The 26,204-nt window shown below is 45.0% G+C and overlaps 1 long non-coding RNA gene across 1 annotated transcript; it reads left to right on the top strand.

Moving 5' to 3' along the window:
- Positions 1 to 913: 913 nt before the first annotated feature.
- On the top strand, positions 914 to 12,259 carry LOC121449071. Its single transcript, XR_005974476.1, has 3 exons — positions 914 to 1,004; positions 1,339 to 1,423; positions 11,878 to 12,259. It is a non-coding gene; the product is annotated as an uncharacterized LOC121449071 (long non-coding RNA).
- Positions 12,260 to 26,204: the final 13,945 nt, after the last annotated feature.

Genomic DNA, 26,204 nt, shown 5'->3' with positions numbered 1-26,204 from the left:
TGTCTGTCAAGTTTAAAAACATTAAAATAGAGACTAACAGGGGAGAAAAGATGGGTCCATTGAGGCCAAGGTCTGGGAAACCCTCGCAAGTGCACCCAACTTTGTTGTCCTTCTGGAGGATGGGAGAGCAATCACTCGGAGGCACCCTTTCTCTTTAAGATTTATTTCTAAATTTTAGTGATGTGTATGGATGTGGTCTGTGTACGTGGGTGCAGTTGCCCGCAGAAGTCAGAAGGCATTGGATCCCCTGGAGCTGGAATTATAGGCAGTTGTGAGCCCCCAGATATGTGTGTTGGAACCAAACTGGACCCTCTGTAAGAGTGGTACAGGCTCTTCACCACCAAACTGCCTCTCTAGCCTGTCTCTTTTTTAGAGAAAGAGTCTCAAGCAGCCCAGAATGTCTTAGAACTTGCTATGTAGCCAAGGGTAACCTTGAACTCTGAATCTTTCAGCTCCCACCTCTGGACTGATGGTACTATAAGCATGTACATCAACATTCTTTTATTCGTGGATGCTGAAGATAGAACCCATGCTTGCTGCATGTCAGACACTGTACCGACAGAGCCAAGTCCCCAGCCTTGCCTCTCTCTCTCTCTCTCTCTCTCTCTCTCTCTCTCTCTCTCTCTCTGTTTCTTCTAGGTTTCTGCCTCTTCTCACTCCTTCTCTTTGGCTCATGCTTCTGTGACTGTGAACACAGTTGGCTGAGGATGAAGGAGAGTTAGGGAGAAAGGCAGGGCCACAGAAAAAGGACTCAAATCCCGCTCTCCCTCCCTCCCTATCTTATATAAGGTCCTCTTTCAACTCTCCTGAGTCCCCCCTCCCCCCACCACTACCCATGTTCTTGGCTCTCATTTTGGAAACTGGTCCAAGTTTCTCAACTTCTGTCCAGGTCAGAAGAAGAGCGTGTTAAAGCCAACACTGGAGCAGGCAAGGGAGAGGCGCACCTCGGCCAAGGGTCTGGGAAGCCCTTGGAAGCACACCCAACTTTGCTGTCCTTGTGGGAGGTGAGAGAGGAAGCAATTCAATCCCTCAGGTCTCAGGCACACGGTGAGATGGAGGTGGGGCAGATGGTATTGTTGCTACCCAAGAAAGGCTGGTTAGGGCAGGTCCTGGGAGAAGGGTGAAAACTTCCTTGTGGGATTACAGGTCTCCTGTTTCCCATGGCATCAGGGTGGAGGTGGGGGAGGGTGCAGTGCGGAATCCACTCCAGTCCCTCGACTCTGAAACTGGTTTGAGAGACGTCTTGACGTCTTGAGTGATGGCCTCACAGGGGGAACCCAGGGTTCATGAAGGGTTGTTTTCAGGGACTTTTGTTCTTCTTGTGTTCTGACTTGCCAGCCTGTTCCAAATGCAACTTGGACGCAAGGAGTAGTATCCTTTAGTCTCTGAACTTGGCACCGTTGATGTTTTGGAAGGCTGTGCGGTAAGAGTCTAGGTTTTTAGATGTCGAATCCATTTCTCCTTTCGTCCAATCATGATAGCACCAAGTGGCCTTTGTTCGCTTCTTTGTTTTTTTGTTTAGTTTTTGTTTTTTTGAGACAGGGTTTCTCTGTAGCTTTGAAGCCTGTCCTGGAACTCGCTTTGTAGACCAAGCTGGCCTTGAACTCACAGAGATCTGCTTGTCTCTGCTTCCCTAGTGCTGGGATAAAAGGCGTATGCTGCCACCAACATCCAGATTTGTTTGTTTGCCCTTGTTCTAAATATTCTTTTTAGACTTATTTTATTTTATACTTATGAATGTTTTGCCTGTTTGTATTTCTGTGTACCACATGCACGCCTGCTGTCTGAGGAGGTCAGAAGAGAGTGTTGGATCCCCTAAAACTAGAGTTATGGATGGTTGTCAGCAGCATGTGAGTGCTGGGAACTACACCAAATCTACAACAGCATCTTTACAGCCCCACTATGTGTGTTCTATCTGCATGTACACTTTTATCCCAGGAGAGGGCATCAAATCCCACTAAAGATGGTTGTGAGTCATTTACTACATCCTTTCTGGGAATTGAACTCAGGACTTCTGGAAGAGGAGTCAGTGCTCTTAACCACTGAGCCGTCTCTCCAGCTTCTCTTTTTCTATTCCTGATGTTTGAACTCAAATACAAGGCCTTGTGTATGCTAGCCAAGAACTCTACTGAACAGAGAGGCATGCCCCCAGCCCCTCACTGGGGGTTCTAGGTAGGGGCTCTATCACTGAGCCATGCCTCCAGCACCTCACTGGGGGTTCTAGGAAAATACTCTATTAATGAGCTATGCATTCATCCCATCACTGGTGGATTAGACTTATATTTTTAAGACTTTGAGGTGCATTGTTAGGTTATTTAAGACCTCATAAATATTTATTTGTTTGAAATAGGGTCTCACATTGTAGCCCTGGCTAGCCTTAAATTCACAGAGATCTGTTTCTCTCTGCCTTTTATGTGTGCACCACTTGGCCTGGTGATTTGGCCTTAGCAATATTTTTTTTTATTATTTTTAATTGTGTCTGTGTGTGTGCACATGTACATGAATCTCAGTGCCTGCAGAGGCCAGAGGCATCAGATTTCCTGGAGCTGAGTTACAAGTGGTTGTCAGTTGCTTGTTGTGTGTGTTGGTCACCATATTTGGGTCCTCTGCAATAGAAGGTTTTTTTTCTAATTAAAATTTTTTTCATATACTATATTTTGATCACGTTTGTCTGCCTCCCCAAATCTTCCCTGATTCTCTCTCTCTCTCTCTCTCTCTCTCTCTCTCTCTCTCTCTCTGTCCACCCATCTTTACATTCTTTCTTTAAAAACAAAAATAAGAACAAAAAAGTAAGAAACAACCCCACCTGTTGACAAAACTCATAAAACCAAATTCAAAATTAACAGAAAAAGATCAGTGAGACAAAACCAAAACAAAACAAAAAGTCCCCAAACAACCTCCCCACCAAAGAACCAAAAAAGCAAGATGAAACAAAAAGACCACAGAAATGGAGCTCTGCTCCTTGCGTGCTGGACAGCCATGAACTCCTTTGGCCGGGTTTTCCTCTTTATTGGGTATGACGCTAAGTCTGGATTGGTCGTTGTCTTTCACAGTTTGAAGTAATCCTGCTTAGGCCATTCTAGAGTCTGAAGTTTGAGCTGAATCATCAGCTGCTATTCTGAAGGAGCTTTTCTATAATTGGCTTTGTGCATCCCTCCTACTGTTCCTCATTCTTCTCCTCCTTCTCCCTTCTCCTTCTTCTCCTCTTCATCCTCCTCCTACTGTTCCTCCTCCTCCTCCTTCTCCTCCTTCTTCTCCTCTTCGTCCTCCTCCTACTGTTCCTCCTTCTCCTCCTTTTCTCATCCTCTTCTTCCTTCTTTTTATTTTTTTGAGATAGGGTTTCTCTGTGTAGCCCTGGCTGTCCTGGATCTCATTCTGTAGACCAGGTTGGTCTGGAACTCACAGAGCTCTACCTGCCTCTGCTGGACTAAAGGCATGTACCACCCCCTCCCAGCTGGTAATGACAAGTTTTGGTGGAATTATATTGTCTTGGTTTTCTCATGTTACTTATGTTTCTCTGATAGGACCTGGCTATCTGGAGTTAGGTCATTGGTTGAATATATTAACTTTTAAATATTTATTAAAGATCACCACATTATTTTAAGGCAGTGTTTGCACTATTAAAGAGGGACTCAGGTAGGGGTTGGAGTGGCCCAATGGTTAAGAATGTGCACTGCTCTTGCAGAGGACCCGAGTTCAGTCCCCAGTACTCATGCAAGCTGCCTCACAACTGCCCAAAACCCCAAGTTCAGGAGATCCAACCATGTCAGGAGATTCAACTGTCACTTCTGGAGCCTGAGGCAGCTGCACTCATGTGGGTGCATGTGTGCACACATCATACAATTAAATAAATGTTAAAAGATAAGAGGGACTGGGCTGTAGGGCAGTGGTGTTATTTTTCTTATCTAGAATTGTTGTTGGGGCCCCAGGCATGACCCCCAGTGCTAACTTCCTGTTAGAACAGTCTCTGAAAAAATCAATGCGTACCAAAGGCCAAGCACATAGTGATAGGCCGGGAACAAATGATAAAATCGAATCACCTTTTGCATATCAAGCTTTAGGATGTAAAGGGTTGCTGACAGTAGTGTGTGCACTAACACTCGAGTTGCTTTCATTTCCAGTGAAAAGGTAAAAACAACAAAAGAAAGAATAAAGTGGGAGCTGGGGAGATGGCTCTGCTCTTCCAGAGGACTGGGTTCAATTCCTAGCACCCATAATTTGACTCACAGTCATCTGTAACCCTAGTTCCAGGCAATCTGCTGCCCTCTTCTGATGTCCAAGGCCACCAAATACACACAGTGCCCACACATACACATAGGCATACTTACCCAGGCACATAAAATAAATAATTTAAAAAGAAAGAAAAAGCTGTATCAGCAATTCAAAATACCAAACTCTACTCAAATCCCAGACAAGCAGATAAACAAACACACAAACAAAAGCCCTTATTGCAGTGGTTCTCAACCTGTGGGTCATGACCCTCTGGAGGGGGTGGAATGAGCCTTTCACAGGGGTCCTATACCAGATATCCTGCATATTAGATAATTACATTACGACTGATAACAGCAGCAAAATTAGAGTTATGAAGTACCAATGGAATAATTGTATGGTTGGAGGTCACCATACACAAGAATTGTAGTAAAGGGTCACAGCATTAGGAAGGTTAAGAACCATTGCCTTATTTCAATGTTGCAGTTTAGTATTGGGGTAACAGAGAAAAAGTGGATGAGATAAATAAATGTGTAGAAGAAGCTAAAGGGACAAAGGAGGAGCGAAGAGGCAGTGTTGGCTGAGGTTGAATGAAAAGGGAAGAGTGAAGAAATACGGTCAAATGATGTCTGTTGTATTTAGCTCTCAGGAGGCTTCGGTACCGATCTCCTATGAACCTGACGATCCTCTGTTCTTGGTTAGAGGAAAATGGGACAGGAAAGAGTAAGAAAGAGAGAGAAGGGGATGTAGGAGGGTGCATCAGGGAGCGAGAGCAGTTCTATTGTTCTGATTCAGCTCTGAGTTTCCCAAGAAAGCTGCAGAGGAGTCCAGGTCTATATGCATGCTGGGTGCAAGAGTTCCAGCACTGAGCTGGCCTCTGCATTGGTGAGATCATCTGGGTCTCCAGATGGCTCTATTGATGTCGTGCAGAATGTGAAAGTCCTTCAAAGAGCCATCCCCACAATTTTAACTGACGTGGATCATGGTTTGGAGGCCCTGATCACTGGAACAGCCACAACAGGGGAAGTCCTATGGAACTAAAGTCTACAGGCTTCAGCCATGCTAATGGCTAAAACGAAGGGAAACCCAGACCCTCTGGAAAACTGAAGGTTGAATGTGTATCCCAAAGAAGCTGAAGTTAGTCTAATGTCTCCACCATTTGCAAAACCAGCTGCAAGCCTACCATAGTGGCTTATGCCTGTAAGCCCAGTGCTCAAGAGGCTACGAAGCAAGATCTCGTCTCAAAAGCAACCTGTCTGTCTATCTATCTATCTATCTATCTATCTATCTATCTATCTATCCATCCATCTATTCGTCCTTCCATTCGTCCATCAATCCACCCATAATCCCCACAGACAACTAAAGTTAATGGACGCCCTAGAAGATGACTTTTGGAGTTCTACAATAAAGCCTTGTTTTCCAGGACAGTGTCTTCCATGGCAAGCACTGGTAGTAGCCTTTTAGGGGTTACTCTGGGTCTTGCTCTGTGCTCCTGTATTTACTGTAGGTGTTGGTTTTGTATGCAGTGTTTCATGGAGCTAGGAAAAAGGAAATCGCAGGTGACCCCACCTTTCCCCTCCTCAGGATGAAGAGGTAGGTACGTGACATCGTGAAAGCCAGGCAGGGAAGTGACAGCAGGGACTCTAGTTCACACCTGCTCGTCTGCCTTCCTGCCTTCATGTCTTCTCCTTCTTTGGTGCTTGTGATGGAACTCAGGGCTTCCTACATGCTAAGCACACTCTCTACCACCGAGCTACATTCCAATGCCTCTCCTTGATGAGAGGCTTGGCCACTCTGTGACCTGCCAGCTCATTATTCTTCCCCAGAGACTGAGTCCATGCTTGAGCCTTGAAAGCCAGGCCTTCATAAAGGGATCTGGGTTGTCCAGGCTGTCCAAAACACTGAAAGAATCTGGCCTGGCCCTGAACCAAACTCCTTAAGCCTTTATATAAACCCCATGATTGCCTCCCTCTACCTCTCTCCCTGCAGACACACCTAGGCCTTTTTAAAAGTCTTGTTTATACAAGACAAGAAGGTACAGGGTGCTCAGGAAATAAGTCCCTTAATATCTGCTTTGAACGCATCTCCCTGGTAGTTAATACGTCTCTGGCATTTCAATGGTATTCATTCAGAAGGATCGAGGCCTTCGTTTGTGGCATTCCTACAGTACTAATTTTGTGGCAACTCTGTCCACTAGGTGCTAGGGAACAAAACATATTGCAACACAGTTCTTCAGAGGGTTGACAACTTATCAGAACTTTGTGAGGACTCTTTCTCTCTGTTTTCATGCACTTATTATTATTTTTTGTTTGTGGTATCGGATACTGAAACCAGGTCTTGTCCATTCTAGGCAAGTGCTCTACCACTGGGCCACACCCCAGCCCCTCACTTGGGGATTCTAGGCAGGGGCTCTACCACTGGGCCACACTCCAGCCCCTCACTTGGGGATTCCAGGCAGGGGCTCTACCACTGAGCCACACCCCCAGCCCCTCACTGGGGGATTCTAGGCAGGGGCTCTACCTCTGAGCCACACCCCAGCCCCTCACTTGGGGATTCCAGGCAGGGGCTCTACCACTGAGCCACACCCCAGCTCCTCACTTGGGGATTCTAGGCAGGGACTCTGTGACTGAACCATACTTCCCAGCTCCTTTCTGATGGGTTCTAAGCAAGTATTCTACTACCGAGCTGTAGCCCTTTTTTCTGAACCCTTGAACCCATACCAGCCTTTAAGTGCTGTTTCCTTCTCTGAGCTTCTTGCTTTACTCTTTGCTTTCTTATAATGAACATTTTTAAAGGATGTGGAAAAGTGAGGAGGATGATGACAAATGTCCATGATGACATCATCTGGATCTTTAACCTATCACCAGTCTAGGGCATCTTTCCTTTGTGTATTTCTCCCCCATCTTTAGCTAAACTATTATACATTCTTTTCCTTTTTTTTCAAAAGCCAGGCTACATGTTAAGTATTTATTTATTTATTTATTTATTATGTATACAATATTCTGTCTGTGTTTGTATGCCTGAAGGCCAGAAGAGGGCACCAGACCCCATTACAGATGGTTGTGAGCCACCATGTGGTTGCTGGGAATTGAACTCAGGACCTTTGGAAGAAGAGTCAATGCTCTCTTAACCTCTGAGCCATCTCTCCAGCCCCTATTATACATTCTTTATCTGTTCAGGGATGATGTCTTGCTATGTAGCCCATCTCCAGTGATCTTCCTTCCCTAGCATCAGGACTACAGATACACTTGTGCAGATGAGTGCGTGCCATGTGCGTGCACGCGCTCACACACACATGCGTGCGCACACACGGAACAGCTCTGGTTATCTGCACAAGATCAAGCTAGACAAAATTCTAGCGTGGATGCGGGAGGAGCCCGAGTCTCCCGATTGGAGCAGCTATCGGCAGCTGATGTTTGCTGGAGGAGGAAGATTCATTCTTCTAGGACTGCAGCCACTAGTGGGTTATTCGGGCCTCAGTGGATGGCCACACATTCATGCCATTGAAGGCGAAAGCTAACAGCTAAAAGGACAAACAGTGGGTTTGTTATGCCTTTGAAGGCTTGGTCCCCAGTTGTCGGTGCTGTGTGGGGAAGTTTAAGAGGTGAGACCTTATTGAGGAAGTGTGTCACTGGAGGTGGGCTTTGAGAGTTTCAAAACTTCTCCCCCTCTAGTAATTCTCTCTCTGCTTTGTGATTGACGCTGAAGATCTGAGTTCTGAGCTTGCTGCTCCTGCTGGCCTGTAGCCATGCCTGCCGATTCCCCACCATGATGGTCTCTTGTCCCTCTGGAATCTAAGCCCGGATAAACTCTTTCTTCTATATGTTGCCTTGGCCTTGTTTTATCAGAGGAGCAGGAAAGTAACTAGTCCAGTGCCTGTGGATGGATGAGAAACGGTGGGTTTAAAGATTCCTTTTTATTTTGTATGTGCATTGGAATTTATCTGCATGTATGTTTGTGAGGGTGTCGGGTCTCCTAGAACTGGAGTTACAGCCAGTTGTGAGCTGCCATGGGGATGCTGGGAGTTGAACCAGGGTCCCCTGGAAGAGAGGTCAGTGCTCTTAACTGCTGAGCCATCTCCCCAGCCCTAAGCAACTGTGGTTTCAAGCTAGATGTGGCAGTCAGGGCACCATCACTTAAAAGTCTGAGGCAAGACAATTAGACAACTAAGCTACTTTTATCTGGTTATAGACATTATGTAAGTCAGTCACTTCTGTGTACTTTGGCCTCTATTTCTGTCAGAGGAAGCCTTATGAAACAAAAACAAAACAACCCTATTGCATTATTACAAACTAACACTAAACAAAAATGTTAGTAATATTATGTAAATTTCAGGCTGTATTTCAATGTCCATAACTGACTAAAAAAGTTCTAAGTCTTCTGTAACAAACCTGGAAAATCTTCTCCCCCACTGCCTCCGTGGTTTTCCCTCTTGCTCTCTCTTGATCCACACTGTGGTACTTTCTCTTCCATCCCCATGGAAGCTACTCTCCTTTCGGCTACCCCTGGCTTCCAAAGTGCTAAATATGAAGACAAGTTGGGTGGCTCAGGCCTGGAATCTCAGCTGCTTGGAGGCTGAGGCAGGAGGATGAGGAGTTCAAGTCCTGCTCAGGCTACAGAGTGGGTTCTAGGCCAGCTGGGAATCTTAGGAGTAGAGCACCTGCCTAGAATCCCCCAGTGAGGGGCTGGGAATCTTAGGGGTAGAGCCCCTGCCTAGAATCCCTCATCGAATGCTTGCCTCGCAAGTGCAAATTCAAAGGTTAAATCTCCAGTGCAAACAAGGAGGCAGCTGCAGTTCTCAGGTTGCTAGTCTGATCTTTAAGCAGCATTTGAATTAATTCATCTTCTTCCTTGTACTTTTTTTTCCTTTTTGTTTTGAGACAGAGTCTTAATATTTTGTAGTTCTTATTATCCCCATGAGTGCTGCTATCACTGGTGTTACCAAGCCTGGCTAAATAACTTTAATTATGGTAAAATACTGAAAGCATAACATTTGCTACTGCTTTCATTTAAAATATATAATTAAAATAATCTAGCTGGGTGGTGGTGGCACACACCTCTAATCCCAGCTCTTGCGAGGCAGAGGCAGGCGGATCTCTGAGTTCCAGGCCAACGTGGTCTACAGACTGAGTGCCAGGACAGCCGGAGCCATTACAGAGAGAAACCCTGTCTCAAAAACTCACACGCACACATACATACACAGACACACAGATACACAGACACACACCTTCTTTGAGGACTTCATGCAATGTATTTTGATCATACTGACCCTTATTCTTTCCCTCACTCCTTACCAATCCACCCCACCTCCCTAGTACCCCAACTTTGTGTTCTCTGTTTTGTTGTTTTGTTTTGAAAGAACCCATTGACGCCATCTTGTGCTGCCCATACTCAAGGGTGTTGGGTCATCTACTGGAATGTGGCTGATCTACCACTGGCCACACCCTTAAAGAAAACTGTCTCTCCACCCTCCAGATGCCATCAACTGCTCAGAGGTGGGGGCACGTGAGCCTCTTCTGATTCCGTGCTTGACAGTTGACTGGTTTGGTCTTGTCCCAGCAGCCACAGGTGTCACGATCTCAGGAGTGCAGCAGCTCTGTCACACCAGATGACACTGTGTTGCTCTGGTCTTCCCTGACCACAGGCTCTTGCAATCTTTCTGTCCCCCTTTCTGCACAGGTCCTTTAGCCTGGGCTGTTGGTGGTGGTGGGCCTTGGAGACGTTCTGTTTGTGACAGAGCACGTCCTGGACACTTATTCTCCTGCACTTTGACCAGTGTCTAATCCCCTCGCCCATTTTCCAGTGCTCAGTTCTGTGGTAGGATTGCCCTTTGGTGTTGTGTAAGCCATTACCAGAACCCTTAACCTCTTGCCAAACTGACATCTGATATTAGTTAAACATAGCTTTCCGTGTCTCCCTCCCTTCAGCCCTGGAGAGCAGCCACTCCGCGTTCCGTCTTTATGAATTTCACTGCCCTAGGACGTAGAATTGTACACAATTTGTCTTTTTTGGAGGCTGCTTTGTCTGTGAGTGTTTGACTGTGTGTCTGTGTGTGTCTGAGGAGTTCAGAAGACTGTTGGATTCCCTGGGACTGGAGTTACAGATGTGAGCCCCCAGGTGGATGCTGGGAATGAGCCCCACTCCTTTGAGAGCAGTAAGTCTCTTAACTGTTGAGCCATCTCCCCTGCCTTTGAATTTTTGGGCAGGGCCTCATGTAGCGAAGTTTGGCCTTGCCTCCTGTATCCTCCTGTCCCTCCATCCTGTGTGTGCTTCCAGGCATGGTTGTAAATTTCATAGATCCTTTTTTTGGGGGTGGGGTAGGCTGAAGAAATTCCTTTCTATTTTTATATTTAGAATTAAAAAATACTCATTTATTTTTATTTTATGTGTGTGGATGTTTTTCCTGTGTGTTTAACTGAACACCACTTTCATGCAATGTCTGAGACGGCCAGTAGAGGGCGTCAGAGCCTTTGCATCCAGAGTTCTGAAGGCTGTGAGCAGCCAAGTGGATGGTGGGAACTGAATTCAAGTGTTTTTAACCACTGAGCCATTTCTCCCAGGGTCCTTGGGCATTTTTATAAGCAGTGAAAGACAGATTTTTTGACAAGGTTTCTTTGTGTAGCCTTGGCTTTCCTGGAACTCACTCTGTAGTCCAGGTTGACCTTGAACTCAGAGGTCTGTTTTTCTTTGCTGCCAAGTATTGAGATTAAAGGCCACCACCACCAGGCTGAAACTGGATTTTTTTGGTCAGATGTTTCATCTGCACCTATTGGGAGATCACGTTGGACTTTTTCAGAGTGTTGCTGGTTGAACAAGAATGGCCAGGAACACACTGAGCTCTTGGGGTTTTGAGTCAGGGTCTCACTAGAAAACCCAGGCTAGCCTTGAGCTCATGACCCCTGCTGCCTCCTCCTCCAGAGTGTATAAGCTGTAGGCATATATCACTTGGCTTCTTGTTATCACTTTCTTTGCTTTTTTTTTTTTTTTGGACAGAGTTTCTCTGTGTAGTCCTGGATGTCCTGGAACTTACTTTGTAGACCAGGCTGGATTTGAACTCATAAAAATCCGCATCCCTCTGCTTTCCGAGTATTGGGATTAAAGGCGTGTGCCACCACTGCCCAGCTTCATTGTTTCTTAAAAAATGTGTGGAATTAAAGGCAGACAGATCTTTGTGAGTTCAAAGCCAGCCCAGCTTGGTCTATAGAGTGAGTTCCAGGACAGCCAGGGCTACAGTGAGAAACCCTGTCTCGAAAAACAAAAACAAAAACGAAAAACTGCCTGGAGCAGGCTCTTAACAAATTGCCTAGGCTGGCACTGAACTCACAGTTTCCTGCTTCTACCTCCCGAGTGCTGGGTTTGTGCCACTACACCAAGCCTGTTTCCAGGATTTTAAGGATTTAATTTTAGTTATAATTATGTTTATGTTTGTGATTGTGTGTGGACATGTGCGTGAAGAAGGATCAGATCCCATGGAGCTGGAGTTACAGACAGTTGTGAGCTACCACGTGGGTGCTGGGGATTGAAACTGGGTCTTCTGAGGGAGCGGCCAGTGGTCTTGACAGCTGAGCCGTCCTTCTTGTCCCTATTTTCATGTTGATCTTTTTGAGACAGAGCTTGACCACACAGCTCGGGCTGGCCTCTAACTTGCATTCTGCTTCTGTCTCCCAGGTACCGACATGAGTGTGCCCTACCTCTGCCTCTGAAATGCCTTTGGAAACACTGGGACTCAGGTGATGGGAGACACTGGCGTAGGTTCCGGCACACAATTAAGAGCACGTTTGTTCCTAAGCGTTTTCAGTTTAGATGTAATGGTTACAGCATGTGACCCGAGGCGGAGGTTTACAAGTTTAAGGCTTGACTGGGCTACACAGTGTGTTCAGAATCAGCCTGGGCAACTGAGCCAGAAATTAGCTGAAAATCAAAAAGACTGGGGCTCTAGCTCAGGGCAGAACAAAGCCCTGGCTTCATTGTCTTGAAATGTAATAATTTCCCCCTATGTATTTGATGTTTGTTCTTTTTCTTATTAATTTTTAATAAATTTTTAATTTTTTCTTATTAATTTTCATTTTATGTTTGTATTATGCATTATTTTGTTAATCCTTATTAGAGTTTCTATTTTGATATGGTTCATAATTAATAGTTGTGAAAAATAAAGAAGGCTCTCTAATTAAAACTCAGAAGCCGGCTGGAGATGTAGTTCAGTGGTGAAGTCCTGGCCTGGCACAAAGCGCTGGTGAATGCTTGGTAGCACACACATGCCCACGCCCACACCCACTTTCATTCACAACACTCACACACATCCACACACGCGCACACCCCCATACTCAGGCACACTCACGTTCACACAAACACACATGCATTCAGGCAAGCACACAAATATGCATTCACACAGAAATACCCATATTCACACACACTCACGTGCTCACACACAGACACAGGCTCATGCCCTGTGGGTTGTAATCTCTGGGGGTTGAACAATTCTTTCATAGGGGTTCCCTGAAGCCACTGGAAAGAACAGATATTTGCATTATGATCCATAACAGCAGTAAATGGCAGTTATGAAATAGCAATGAAGATCATTTTATGGGGTCACTACGACAGGAGGAACTGTATGAAAGGGTCACCGTGTTAGGAAGGGTGAGAACCACTGTCCTAGCATAAAGGAGGCAGAAGAGGAGGAGGAAGGGAAAGGAGGAAGAAGAGGAGGAAGAAGAGGAGGAGGAAGGGGGGAAGGAAGAAGACACAGCTTTGGCAGCAGGGCTGGGAGTCCAAGGGAAGCCTGGGCTACAGGGCAAGTCCCTGTCTGCCCCATTTCCCACTTAATGCTATATTTCGTTCTAGAGCTGAGAATTGGATCAATACCTGCTTTTTATATAAATTTTTTATTCTTTAATTTTTTGTCTGCTTTAAGTGTCAGCCACTACTGTTTAAATCTCTTCTCATGATAGTAGATTTTGTAAATTCTGAGTTTATTTTCATAACCTGAGGCTGTGGGGTTATGTGTTAGGCTCCGCTCCTTCCCCTTCTCCTCTTCCTCCTTCTTGTGAGGCTTGGATGGAGCCAAGGCCTCACACAGGTGGTGTCTTGGTCTGGGTTACTGTTGCTGTGATGAAGCAGCCTGTTGGTGTTGGGGAGGGAAGGCTCATCAGGCTCACAGTTCCACATCTCTGTGCATCATCAAATGCAGTCAGGACAGGAACTCACACAGGGCAGGAACCTGGGAGCAGGAGCTGATGCAGAGGCCATGGAGGGCGTGCTGCTTACTGGCTTACATCCTGGCTTGTTCATTCAGCTTCCTAGAACCCAGAACCAGCTGCCAACAAGCTGGGCCCTCCCTCATCAATCACTAATTAAGAAAATGCCCTATGGACCTGCCTACAGCCTGATCTAATATGGACATTTTTTCAATCAAGGCTCTCTCCTCTCCAGTGACCCTAGCTTGGGTCAAGTTATTATGTAACTAGCCAGCATATCAGGCAAGCAGTCAACCACTGAGCCACATCCCCAGCCCTTCAGAGGGGGTTCTGGGCAGGGGCTCTACCACTTAGCCATGTTCCCAGACTGCAAGGTTTTATAACATCTTGCATATTGTTTTTTCTCCCACAATATTACTCTCATTGCTGATAATAGTTTGCCATGTGAAGTTTCATCTCATAAGTACAGAGAACAGCTTTTCCTTCAGCTAGCAGTAGGCTAATATATAACTTCCCACTGGGATTCATTCACTGGTGACTGCAATCTTTAAAAATTAACAAAATACAGATGCACATATATTTATTTCTAAAAGTTATTTTGTGCTTTCTTTCATTTTGAAAAGGCTCTTTGTTGGTTTAGGTAAGGACCCATTCTGTAGCCCAGGCTGGCCTTGAACTCCTGATGCACTTGCCTCAGCCACAAGTGCTGGGGTTATAGGCACGTGCTGGCATACCTGCCTTTATTTTGTGTTTTTTATGTCTTGTCTTTCTTTTTCTAGTCAAACCATCCCCTCACTTTTGTACCACTTTATTAGACATGGGTTCTTTCATTTATGTCTAGACCCTCAATCGTCCTGAAAATTGTCTATTTCTTTTTACCAGTTGCCTTTAGCACTGTAAACATCTTATTAGAAGAACATCTTTGCATTTTCCCGGGCATCTGGCGAGCTGCTTGAATTTGAGCTTTCAGAACAAATCAAGGAGATATTGGGGGGAGGCCCTCAGTCTGTCTTTGATTTGGCACAGTGTAAGGCAGTTGCTGGCTCCCCATTTGCTTAGTTTCTGGGTCCATTTGCATCTACACTGCCCTCACACACCTAGGTGAGTTCGTGGAGAAGTTGTGGAGAGTCAAGGAGAGTCAAGGAGAGTCACCAGGACAGGATCAATGCCCCCTTAGCGCAGCTGGGGTGTCACTTGGGCTTGGTTTATTTGCAGGAACCTTGGCTAAGGTCAACAATGTGAGCACCAGATGCTCTGCAGGGCTGGGGGATTTGCTGTGATGGCAGGTGCTGAGCCAGAAGTTTTCTGTCCCTGTTGTCTGCCATAGCCCTGCTTCCCAGAGAAGAAAGAGGAAGCAAAGAGAGAAGGATCTGAGGAACTGATGATGCCAGGGAATCTATTCTTTGGGATTAATGAAATGACGCTGAGCTGTTTGTCTAGGCGCCGTGATTAATCCCAGTGTATGGAGGAGGTAGAGGCAGGTTGATCCAAGTTCTAGGCCAACACGAACTGTTCTTTAGAAAATACGGACTGGTTTTTATTTGTTTGTATGGCTATGTATCTCTGTGTGGCATGTGCATGCAGAGAGGGCAGAAGAGAGTGTAGTATCTCTGGAGCTGGAGTTATGGGCTGCTGTGAGCCGCTTGACCTGGATGCTAGGAGCCAAACTCCAGTCCTCTACAAGAGCAGCAAGTGCCCTTTATTACGGAGTCATCTCTCCTGTTCTGGTGCTGTCTCTGAAAGGTTTTCAGAACTGTGGGGAGAGCCCAGCACACGCCACTGTTCCTGTCTCTGCAGCACCTGCAGTTCCAAAGCCATTGTCCATGTAGGCATATCTTTGGCTTTTACTGAAAAGTAAGAAGCCATGCTTATTATCACTCCCATGATACCTTGAGGAGTCATGCGGAACCCCAACAAAAATCTACACCCCATTTCTCCTGAGCCCTAGGGATGCCAGAGGCTTTGGTTGACAGTGGATTTGGGCTCTGTTGGTGAATGCAAATGAATGATACCAGTTTGGACAAGTAAGACCTGGGAGCTGAAGGGTGAGCTCGCCGCCGTTATTCCCTGGTGCTGTTTACAGCCACACCTGATTTTTCTGTTAGCTTTTGGATTATCGGGATTAACCTTTCTTTTCCCATCTCTGTCACTTCTCCCTGGAAGGCGGTCTGCCAACCATGAGCCTCCCCATTTCAAACAAAACAAAGTTCAAAGGAGCTCTACCATCTCCTCCCTCACAAGCTGTGCCTGAAGATGTTTACTGTGATGGGTGGAGAGAAATATCAGCTTCTTTGGAGAGATTTGCTCCCATGGAGAGATCATGGCGTTGCCTGTAAACATGAGTGCACAATAGTCTCAGCTTCTAATGTTTTGGTGTTTGCAATTAACAGCAATGTTTTAGGTGTTCGCGATTAACAGCAGGGCTGTCTGAGGTGCACGGATTCTTTTATTTAATTATTTTTCTTTTACAAAAGCTTATTATTTTATAATTATACACACATATCTTCTCTAAATTGAGGTTTTTTTTAAATAGCATGTGCATTGGTATTGTGCTTGCATGGATGTCTGTATAAAGGTGTCGGATCCTCTGGAACTGGAGTTACAGACAGTTGTGAGCTGTCAAGTGGATGCCGAGAATTGAACCCAGGTCCTCTGGAAGAGCAAACAGTTCTCCTAACCACTGAGCCATCTCTCCAGCCCAATCACATCCTCTCTATTCCCTCCCCTTGTGTATATCTTCATCTTCCTCCAAACTTTTTTGCTCCGACTTTCATGTCTTTGTGAGTGTGAGTGAGTTTGAATGTGTGTGTTGTGTAAGTGTGAGTTGTGTTGTGTGAGTGTGTGTTGTGTGTGTGTGTGTGAGACTCACTGCATTCGATTAAGATTTCTCATTTGAGAGTGGGTGAGGAGCAATTTACTTCAGTGTGGACACTTAGCAGAGACTACATCATTGCGGTGTCTCCAGCTCCTCCAGGAGGGGAGGGGAGGGATCGTATTACCCCGCCCCCATCCATGATGGAGTGGCCACAGGCCCCACGGTGTGTCACCCTTGTTTAGTGTGTTCATGCAAGCAGCATCTGTGTCATGTGCAGAAGTCCTTCCATTCTTTCCGGCTTCTCCTTCATGGTGTTCCCTGAGCTTTGTGGGGTCCCTGGGGGAGCAGATGTCCCATTAGGGCTGAGCAGGCCCCAGTAACTTATTCTCAGCTCTGCCCAGTTGTGAGCCTTAGCTTTTTTTCTTCTCATTAGCGTATATTTATTGTATCAGGTGATGGGTTTTATTATGACACTTTCTTTAAAAAAATGTTTACTTCTTTTCATGTGCACCACGTGTGTCCTGGTGCGTGAGGAGGCCAGAAGAGAGTGTTGGTATAAAATGTTTGATAAAAGACTGAAAATTAGGGTCAGAGCCGAGAGCACCAAGAGCTAACCAGAAACAAAAATGTTCATTTCTTGTAATGCAGCAGACAATGATCTAAGCGATTTGATAGAGGGCTTGGAACAATGTCCAAGCCTATAAACCTCAATCTTTTGGAGGTTGTTGTTCAGGGGTAGTCTGGGACCACCTGTATGTCAGATGTTTAAATTGAGATTGACAAAACATAAACAAAACTGCAGTTGTAAAATAATAACAGAAAATATTCTGTAATGGGAGGATAACTATACCATGAAAAACTACATTAAAGGCAAAAGCATTAAAATATTAACTAATGGTTTAAAAATATATTTCCTTGTTCAAGATCTATTCAGGTCTAAAAATGTATGTTTAGCCTCCTTGTCTTTGCTAACTTTGTTGGGTTTAAGCTATTTGGATAAACTGAGTCATAAATTTTTGCATTGATACTAAGAGGTTTGGACCTCCTCTTCTGGGAAGAAAATGTTGTTTATATACTCAATGACCTTGTTAATGATAGAGAACAAAACACTGGATGAAAAAGCTGGATGAAAACTTGTTCAACTGGTCTCCTTGATTAACAACCTTGCTTCCAGTTCTAACAGGCCCCTAATGATCTTGCTTCTTCTTATCAACAGGCTGATGGCTTTTGTTCGAGATGGTCAATGCTGTTCACCTGATGGTACTGAGGTCCCAGTATCACCCCTTGAGCCCCTGGACAGATAGGACCCATGATTGAGTCCTGACATTGGTATTTGTGAAGGGGGGAAAATGTAGGGCTTAGGACAGCTTTCCCAGGGCAACATGGCATACACCTGCCAAAATGGGTTCTATATATCAGCAGGAAGGTAGACCTGAGTCTCAGTTTGCCCTAGGGCAATGCTAGCTCTTAGACTCTCTCCTGTTCCCATTTCACCTTGGGACCTATTCCTCGCCTTTGCAGGAGACAGCATGAACAGCTAGATATAAACTTGTTCTGTGTTTACCCTTGGAATGGTTAATTCGGTTTCTTTATTAGCTTCAATTCAAAATCATTGCAGAGTGTGGAGTTCTTGTCTTGTGATAGCGGCTAACTTATTGTAGACTATTAGGAAATACAAGTTAGCCAGTCATCTTTAAAGTACTGATATAATTAGTTACAAGAATAAACCTTATTTAGTTTCCTGTATATGTTTTTCAAAGTCAAACTTAAAACAAATAATGAGAAATAAAGTTTATTTAATCAGATATACTTAGGCAATCCTAGGTATATTCAGAGATCTGCAGAATATGGCATTTAAAATAATGATTAAAAAGCTTATTATATTAGACAGAGACCCCGAGATCCTAGCAGTAACCCAAGGTCTCCAGAGAAGATTATGAAACACCATGATGTCTCCACCTGGATTAGGACGATGCTGACCACTGAGCAAGATGACCCCCAGTGCAACACTGGTTGCCAGGACCCAGTCCAGACTGTGGACAAACAGCAGGACTCTGGAGAATTGATTGTACCACTTTTGCCTAGACAAAATAAGGTCAGTCTTTTCCATGTCCCTCTTCCACAGAAAAACAAAATAATTCACCTTATGGGCCTGGCTGAGACAGTAAGACTGATGTTCTGGATATTTCTGCCTCCAATGCTATGGAGACCTAGGTATGACTAACTGTATATGGACTCTGGTCCCTGCCATTTTTAATAGATTTGGAAACTATTTGGTCTGTACTCAGATATACTTTATTTATCCTTCTGAGATCTCTAATAGCATTAATGGCTAGGGCAGTTATGTCAGTTTAACAACAAAAGGTATCCAGATTTTCTACAAAGCTATAGCCAACTTGTTAGCTCATTCTAAAACTACCATACATGATTCTCTGGACAGCAGAAAAATATACATGTTTCTAACCAAAATCTGTAGTTTTTGCTAGGACTCAAAGGTATGAGTCTATTTCTTCTGTTTATAGATACCTGTTATCTGCTCTTTTTCTAAATTTTAACTTCTGTTCCTAATTTAAACTTATCCCAATAGCTTCCACTTGGCTGGCAGACACATCTAAGCATCGGTTGCTGACTACAACCTGCTCTGAATGGCGGTGAGCCCTGAACTTTCTGAAAGCTGATGTGAACCAGTCCAGCTGATATGAATGCTCCCTGTTCCTTCAATGAAGTCTGATAAGTGCCCCATTGCCTAAATTCCCTCCCTACCTTTGGCTAGACTTTCAACCTGCTTGGGCCCTGATAACAATGCCTCAATGTCAGCTTGAAGTAGTTGTGGAAAAGTACATGTCATCCCATGCTCCCTGCCCAAAATAGGTTAAAAGGCTGAGACAAGGAACTCCCTGGCATGGGGACAAGATAATTACCTATAGTGCCTGTTGATATGCTAGAAAAATAGGTCCAGAGTTGTCAATTAATAGATTTATTGATTTAAGTAGTTCCGTACCTCCTTAAAACCAGGGGCCAGCAGGACCCAAGATAGGGTCCTGTCATCGGTGCTTGTAAAGGGGTAAGCCATGATAAGCTAAATATGAACAGATCACCCAAAGAAAGTTCTTTACTTCCAACCATTATCAGCTGCCAGAGTAGGACTCAGCCATCGATAAGTTTAACGGAGGCCTGAGTCTCAGTAGTTTACCCTGAAACAATACCTGGTTGCAGGAAGAACCACAATCTGAGATTACCTGAGCACCACCCAGGAACAGACCATCCAAAGGAAATGCCCAATGTTCCAACCCACTGTAGATAGGATCACCTGCCAGCACACACTCACCAGGACACCCCTAGACAAATGTCAGCCAATCAGGGGTCCTAAACCTTAGAAATCCCTCATCCCCACCTTTACTACTATAAAAATCCAACTCTAACTGAGCTGGGGACTCTCCATTTATTCCAATACGTTGGACATGCAGAGACCAAGTTTGTAAACTTGCATAAAATAAAGGCTTTTTGCTTTTACATATGGGATTCAGTCTCCTTGTTGGCTTTTGGGGGACTTCGCGGGTTTGGGCATAACATTAGGTCTCCTGGAACTGGAGTTGCAAGCAATTGTGAGCTACAAAGTGGGTGCTGGAACCAAATTTGGGACTTCTGGAAGAGGAATGAATGAGTACTCTTAACCCCTGAACCGAGTCTCTAGCTCCTGGGATATATTTTATTGTTTTTTTTTAATGACTGGCAGACCACTGGGTTTACTTATACCAATATCACCACTCACAGGAGTAATACATGCTAGAACTTTAAGCTGGGGATCAGAACTTTCCAGCTTCACTACAACCATATGGGACTACCACTGTGTATATGGTTGCAGTGAGAGTAGATGTGATGACCAGCTTTAATTGCCAACTTGACATGGTCTAGCAACAACTGGCAAGAGAGTCTCAGGAAGGGTTGTCTGGGTTTGGGTTTACCTGCGGGGCATGTCTGTGGGGATTGTCTTACCTAATTTAAAGGATATAGAAAGCCAAGTCCACTGTGGGTGGCACCATTCCCCAGGCAAGTGGTCCTGCACTGTCTAAGAGTGGAGAAATCGAGCTGAGCACAGGTAAGCAAGTGGACATGAATACATGTATTTCTCCCTGCTCTTGACTGTGGTTGTCATGTGATTGGCTCTAATGGACTGCAGTCTGAAATTGTGAGCTGAAACAAACCCTATTCTCTCTCAAGCTGTTTTTGCCAGGGTATTTGATCACAGCAACATAAACAGAACTAGCACACAGGCCTTCCAAATCCTTGCTGAGTAACTCCATTTTAAAGTAAACCACCACTTAGCTATTCAGGTCCCTAGACTGTGGCAAAAAGCCGCCCTTTCTGTTTTCTGTGTGTGCCTTGTGTTGTCTGAGCCCAATGTCACTTCTGCTGCTTTAACACTAGGTAGTGCTCTGTACCTAGGTCTACATATATTCTGGGATCCTCTTAGTGCTATATACAGTGGGGGCTTGAAAGCAGGAGTTGGAGATGGAGAAAATACAGGTGTCTGCGTCATCCAGGGCTCCACGAGTAACCCATAATAAACCCATGTTACTCATGCTGTTCTAGCTCGAGGAAATATTGTCAATTTTTGTATCTATCAAAAAAAAATGATGCCAGGTAGCGTTTCGTTAATGAAATGTCGTTACATGGCACAGTGATTGTGACAGCGTTTAGGTCGATCGTGGTCAAATCTGGATGATGATTCCTATAGAGTTCTCTCAGCAGTCCGTCGGTTCCCTATAGTGTTGTAACACCATATGGGGCAAGAACACGTCTGTGTGCCTCTTAAGGAGATAGCTGCTCTTTTAGGAGATGTCACTGTGATTTATCTAATGGGAGCGGAGGTGGCCCTGGAATCTGGCAGGAGGATGTGACAGAGTTGGACAAGACTTTCTCCCCAGAGTTCTGGGATTAGCACTTTGTCAGCTCAGTGGCAGAAATAGAACTTCAGTGATCAGGGGCCATGTGGGGCAGGCCAGAGTGGACATGCTAGATTCGGGCTTTCTTTCTTTATCGTTCCTATATTACATTCATGTGTGTGTATAATATGCTGTCTACTATATATATATATATATATATATATATATATATATATTTGAGATCAGATTCCTAATCCTCATGCCTCAGCTTCCTGACTGCCATGGCAGTAGCATGTACACACACATACACACACACACAAAAAAAAAACCTAAAAACTTTTTTTTTGGGGGGGGAATAGGGTTCTCATGTGGGTGCTGGTAATTGAACCTGGGTCATCTGTAGGAGCAGTCAGTGCTCTCAGCCACTGAGCCATCTATCTCCCCAGGGCAGATCATCTGCCCTAATCCATTTCCTCCTTTTTGCCCCCATTTGTCCCCAGTGGTCCCATTTTCCTTCTCTTTTCCTTCTCCTCTCTAACTCTTTCTTAAGGCCTCTTTTCCTTTTCATTGTTTCCTTTGTATGTTCCTGACCTACACCAGCCCAACAGATAAATGAAAATTAAAATCCAAGATATGAGCTGGTATTCATTTGTCTTTGTGGGTCTGGAATGTTTTGCATCATGTGATAATTTCTAGCTACACCCATTTTCTACAAATGTCATGGTTTTTAAAATTTTTTTCTTGAAGCAAAACCCTTTACATTTATCTATAATTTTTATTACCTTTATTTATTAGTATATGTGTGCATGGGTGTGTTTGTATGTGTGTGGGCATATATGTTATGTGTTATGGCATACATATGGTGGTCAGAGGGCAACTTGTGGGGGCTGTGTCTCTCTTTTCACCATGCAGGTCCCAGGGGTGAAACTCAGGGCATCCGGCTTGGTGGCCTAGCTACTGATCTTAACAACTCGGGTTTCGGTTATCACTAATTCATTAGATTTCTGATAAGAAAATGCTTATGAATCAACGATCCTGACACAGGGTCGGGAGATGATTCCAGGTAAAGAGCTCTCTGTGTAAACACGCACAAATGTGAAGCGTGAACTTGGATCTGCAAGTACCCAGGTAAAGGTGGGTACGCCGTGTGGCTCACTAGCAACCCGGTGCTTAGGAGGCAGAGCAGATGGGATCCCCAGACCAAGCTGGATAGCCAGACTAACCAAACTGGTGCATTTGGGTTCACTGAGAGACCTTGCTTTAGTAAAATAAAGTGGAGAGTGACCAGGTCTGGACCTGAGTCCAGTTCCCAGCATCCATGCTGGGCAGCTCCCAAGGTTCTGTAACTAGAGCTCTAGGGAATCTGGTGCCCTCATCGGGTTTCTGCACATATCTACACACATGTGGAACACACACACACATACATACATACACTTACACACATATGAATAAAAAATTGAAAAAAAACTTAAAAAATTGGAGAGTGATTGAGGAGGAGACAGGATGTCAGTCCCTGGCTTCCATGTGCATGCACACACATGTGCACACCCACCCACACCTACACTTATGCCCACACCCACACACATACATCCCTACCCCACCCCACACACATATACTTGTAAAAAAAATTAAAGAAATTTCAGGCTTCTCAAGGGAAGTTTCTGGTGGTCTGGCTGGAGTATGTGTGGACTTTTCATCCTATTAAGAAAAATAAGACACGGGTTTAATGTTTCTCAACACTCCCCACCCTACCCTAACTTCCTAGAAGACAGCCAACAACATCTAAGTTGTGTTTGAAACCTGAGATCCGTGGTTTGTTGTGAAACAGGCGGTGGTCCTGTGGAGTTTGAATTTCTTCCTGCTTGGCGTTCATTCCTGTCTGCAGAAAGGGGAATAGGACAAGGAGACAGTGGGGGGGTATGCGGGGTGGGGAGCAGAGGGTGGGGGTGGGGAGAACTGTAGAGCACAGCTAGGCAGAGCTGCAAGCCATATCTGTGCTGGGATTTTATTTGTTAGTGGAGCCAGGGTGAGGAGTGTGCCGCTCCACAGGGAGGCTTGTATCACAGCAGCTGGAAGGGAGAAGGGAAGAATGGGGTGGAGGAGAGAGAGAGAGAGAGAGAGAGAGAGAGAGAGAGAGAGAGAGCCAGGAGCAAGATACAGCCCTCCAAGTGGACCCTCAGGATCCCACTCCCTTCTAAAAGGCGCCATTTCCCAAGTCTCCATCCCTCCCACTAGCCCATCATATTGTGAATTCATCAGTGAGTTGATCTGCAGATGAAGTCAGAGTTCAGTGATCCAGTCGCTTCCCTGCCTTTGACTGTTGCTGCCTTTTTCCTTACCTCATAATTAAAGTATATTAACTATCCATAAAATGGCTTTATTATGTTTTGTTAAACAAATTTAAAAATTATTTTTATTTTATGTGTATGAGTGTTTTGCATGTATGTCCGTGTGCTGTATGTGTGCCTGGTGTTCTTGGAAAGCCAGAAGAGGGCTTTGGATTCTCCTAAGACTGGAGTTATAGATATGAGCCACCAAGAGGGTGCTGGGATTCAAACCTGGGTCCTCTGAAAGAGCAGCCAGTGCTCTTAACCACCTAACCATCACCACTCCGACCCTCTCATGATGACATTTTCATAAATATATACTGTTAGGATCATTCTGCCCCCATCACCCTCTCGTCCGCTCCCACTGATTTTCCTATTTCCCATTAGTCTTGGGGACCAAAGTCTTAACACATAGGCCTTTGGGAGGAATATTCTAGATCTAAACCATACAAACTTGCATTACAAGATCTATATAGGTGTCATGGAGGTTCTGGGTTCACAGATAAGCATAGGGGAACCAAGAATGTTGAACACACAGGGTCGTCCCTTTAAAGGGAGGGATGTATAACCTGTTTTCTGCCCAGAAAGCTGGGGGCAGATGTGGTTAAGAACCTGGTGACCTTTGTGCTGTTGGTGTGGTTGAGACCACACTGGGATGCTTCCCAAGGCCCTTATTGTGAGCTCGTTTCTCTGTCAATTTACTGATCTCGAATTTATGGAATTTATGGAAGATGTCACATGACAAAGAGTTTCAGTGTAGTTACATCTTAAGTTTTATTGTGCACACAGGACTAAGTTAGCATTAGGAAAATTTTCACCAAATTGTGCTGTGCCTAAATATGCTGAAAATGAACCACCTGGAGACAAACTCCAGGAGTTTGAACCAACATTGACTACTGAGTTGTCTTGAACTGAACTAGCTTCTTGCTTCCTGTGGATCATTACTCTTCTGGCTGTGGTGGTTGCAGAGACCCGCCTTGCAATCGATTCTAAGGTTATTTTTTTTTTTTTAAAAATCTGTACCCAACACCAAGCATTAGCAGTTTCTGGATATATTATATTTATGTAGATTATCTTAAGTTCTATTATGGAATACAGTCAAATTGTGTCAAAATAAATTTTTTTTTTGGAGACAGGTTTTCTCTGTGTAGCCCTGGCTATCTTGAAACTCTCTTTGTAGACCAGGCTGGCTTTAAACTCACAGAGATCTGCCTGTCTCTGCTTCCCAAGTGCTGGGATTAAAGGTGTGCACCACCACAACTGGTCAAGATACATTTCTCTTTGAGTGTTGCAGGCATGTTTTGTGAGCTGGGCATAGTGGCACACACTTTCAGTCTCAGTAGTTAGGAAATAGAAACCTGAGAATTTCAAGTTGAGGCCATCCTGGGCTAGGTTGTGAGAAGAGGAAGAGAGGAAGAAGATGAGGAGGAAGAAAAGGTTGATGATGAGGAGGAGGAGGGAGAGAAAGAAGAGGAGGAACAGGAGGCAGCGCTGTGATTCTAGGCCTTGGCCAGGTTATCTTGTGCCCTAGTTCATTTCTGTTGCAGTGATAAGGCACCTTTACAAAAGGCACTTAAGGGAGAAAGGGTTTGTTTATTTATTTTTAAGTCCAGAATCCTAGGTTGCAGGAGGCTATGGTCACATGACATCCACAGTCAAGAGCAGAAGGAAATGAAGGCACGATTTGTACTCAGCTAGCTCTTTCTCTCTTAGAAGGTTCAGGGCCCTCTAGACAACAGTGCCTCTGCTCTCAGCTGGGTCTTTCCACACTGATTAATACAGCCATGCAGACACATTCTCAGTTAGCATGAGCTCACTGAGACTTGCTTCCCATGTGATTCCAGGCCACGTCAAGTTGACAGTTAAAACTGACTGTCACATCTTGTTACTCAGACATAATTTTACCAGCATCCCATGGCACCTAGGACATGGATGGGGAAGACATGATTGTGTTTCCAGCTTAGGTTCCCCAGGAGTTCCTGATACGCATGTGCTGAGCAGACTGGGCATGAGGCTAAGACTTCTGCAGGGATCCTAGCTCCGAAGTCGGGGACACCTCTCTTTACCGACCCTGGCCTTCCCAAATCCTCAGCTGGTCCTTAGCCAGGATTCTCTGTTGCATCCTATTGAAATTTTTTTAAGTTTTTTTTATTACTTTATAAATAATACCATTCAAAATTTCCACTTCCTCCCCTCCTCCCACTTCCCTCCTGCTCTCCCCTCCCCCTCCCCCCTCCCCCTCCAGTCCTAAGAGAGAGCAGGGTACCTTGCCCTATGGGAAGTCCAAGGCCCTCCCCTCTCCATCCAGGCTTAGGAAGGTGATCATACAAATCCCAAAAAGCCAGTACATGCAGTAGAGACATATTTCCTATTCTTCTCTAGTTGTTTCACATGAGGATAAAAATCTATTATCTGTGCTCAGGGCTCTGCCCTAAATGGGACGTACATATCACATCCCTCACTGAAGGGCTCAGGAGTCGTCACAGACGAGGGGACAGAAAGACGGTAAATACAGAGGTGGTCAGTAGCACCAGGAAGCTGTGTTGGCCACACTCAACAAGGCAGTTACACAAATGAACTCACCATGATTGTGACAACACACACAAGCCCTGACCAAGCTTAAGCTACACAAACAAGCACAAAGATAAGAGGGTGGGAATGTTCCGTCAGTCACTGAGGAGCTGTTGGCATTTGATAGCTGTTGAGAGAGCAAGAGTCAGTTTCCTTTAGTGATGTGACCTCTGGGGGTTGCTCACATGCTAGGGCAGGCCCC

Source organism: Microtus oregoni, unplaced genomic scaffold (genome assembly GCF_018167655.1).
Source record: "Microtus oregoni isolate MIOR12 unplaced genomic scaffold, Mior012 000006F_ref0000085, whole genome shotgun sequence".
In the NCBI taxonomy this organism is placed as follows: Eukaryota; Metazoa; Chordata; class Mammalia; order Rodentia; family Cricetidae; genus Microtus; species Microtus oregoni.
The sequence above is the reverse complement of the archived record's forward strand: the minus strand, read 5'-3'. Positions and strand labels throughout refer to the sequence as shown.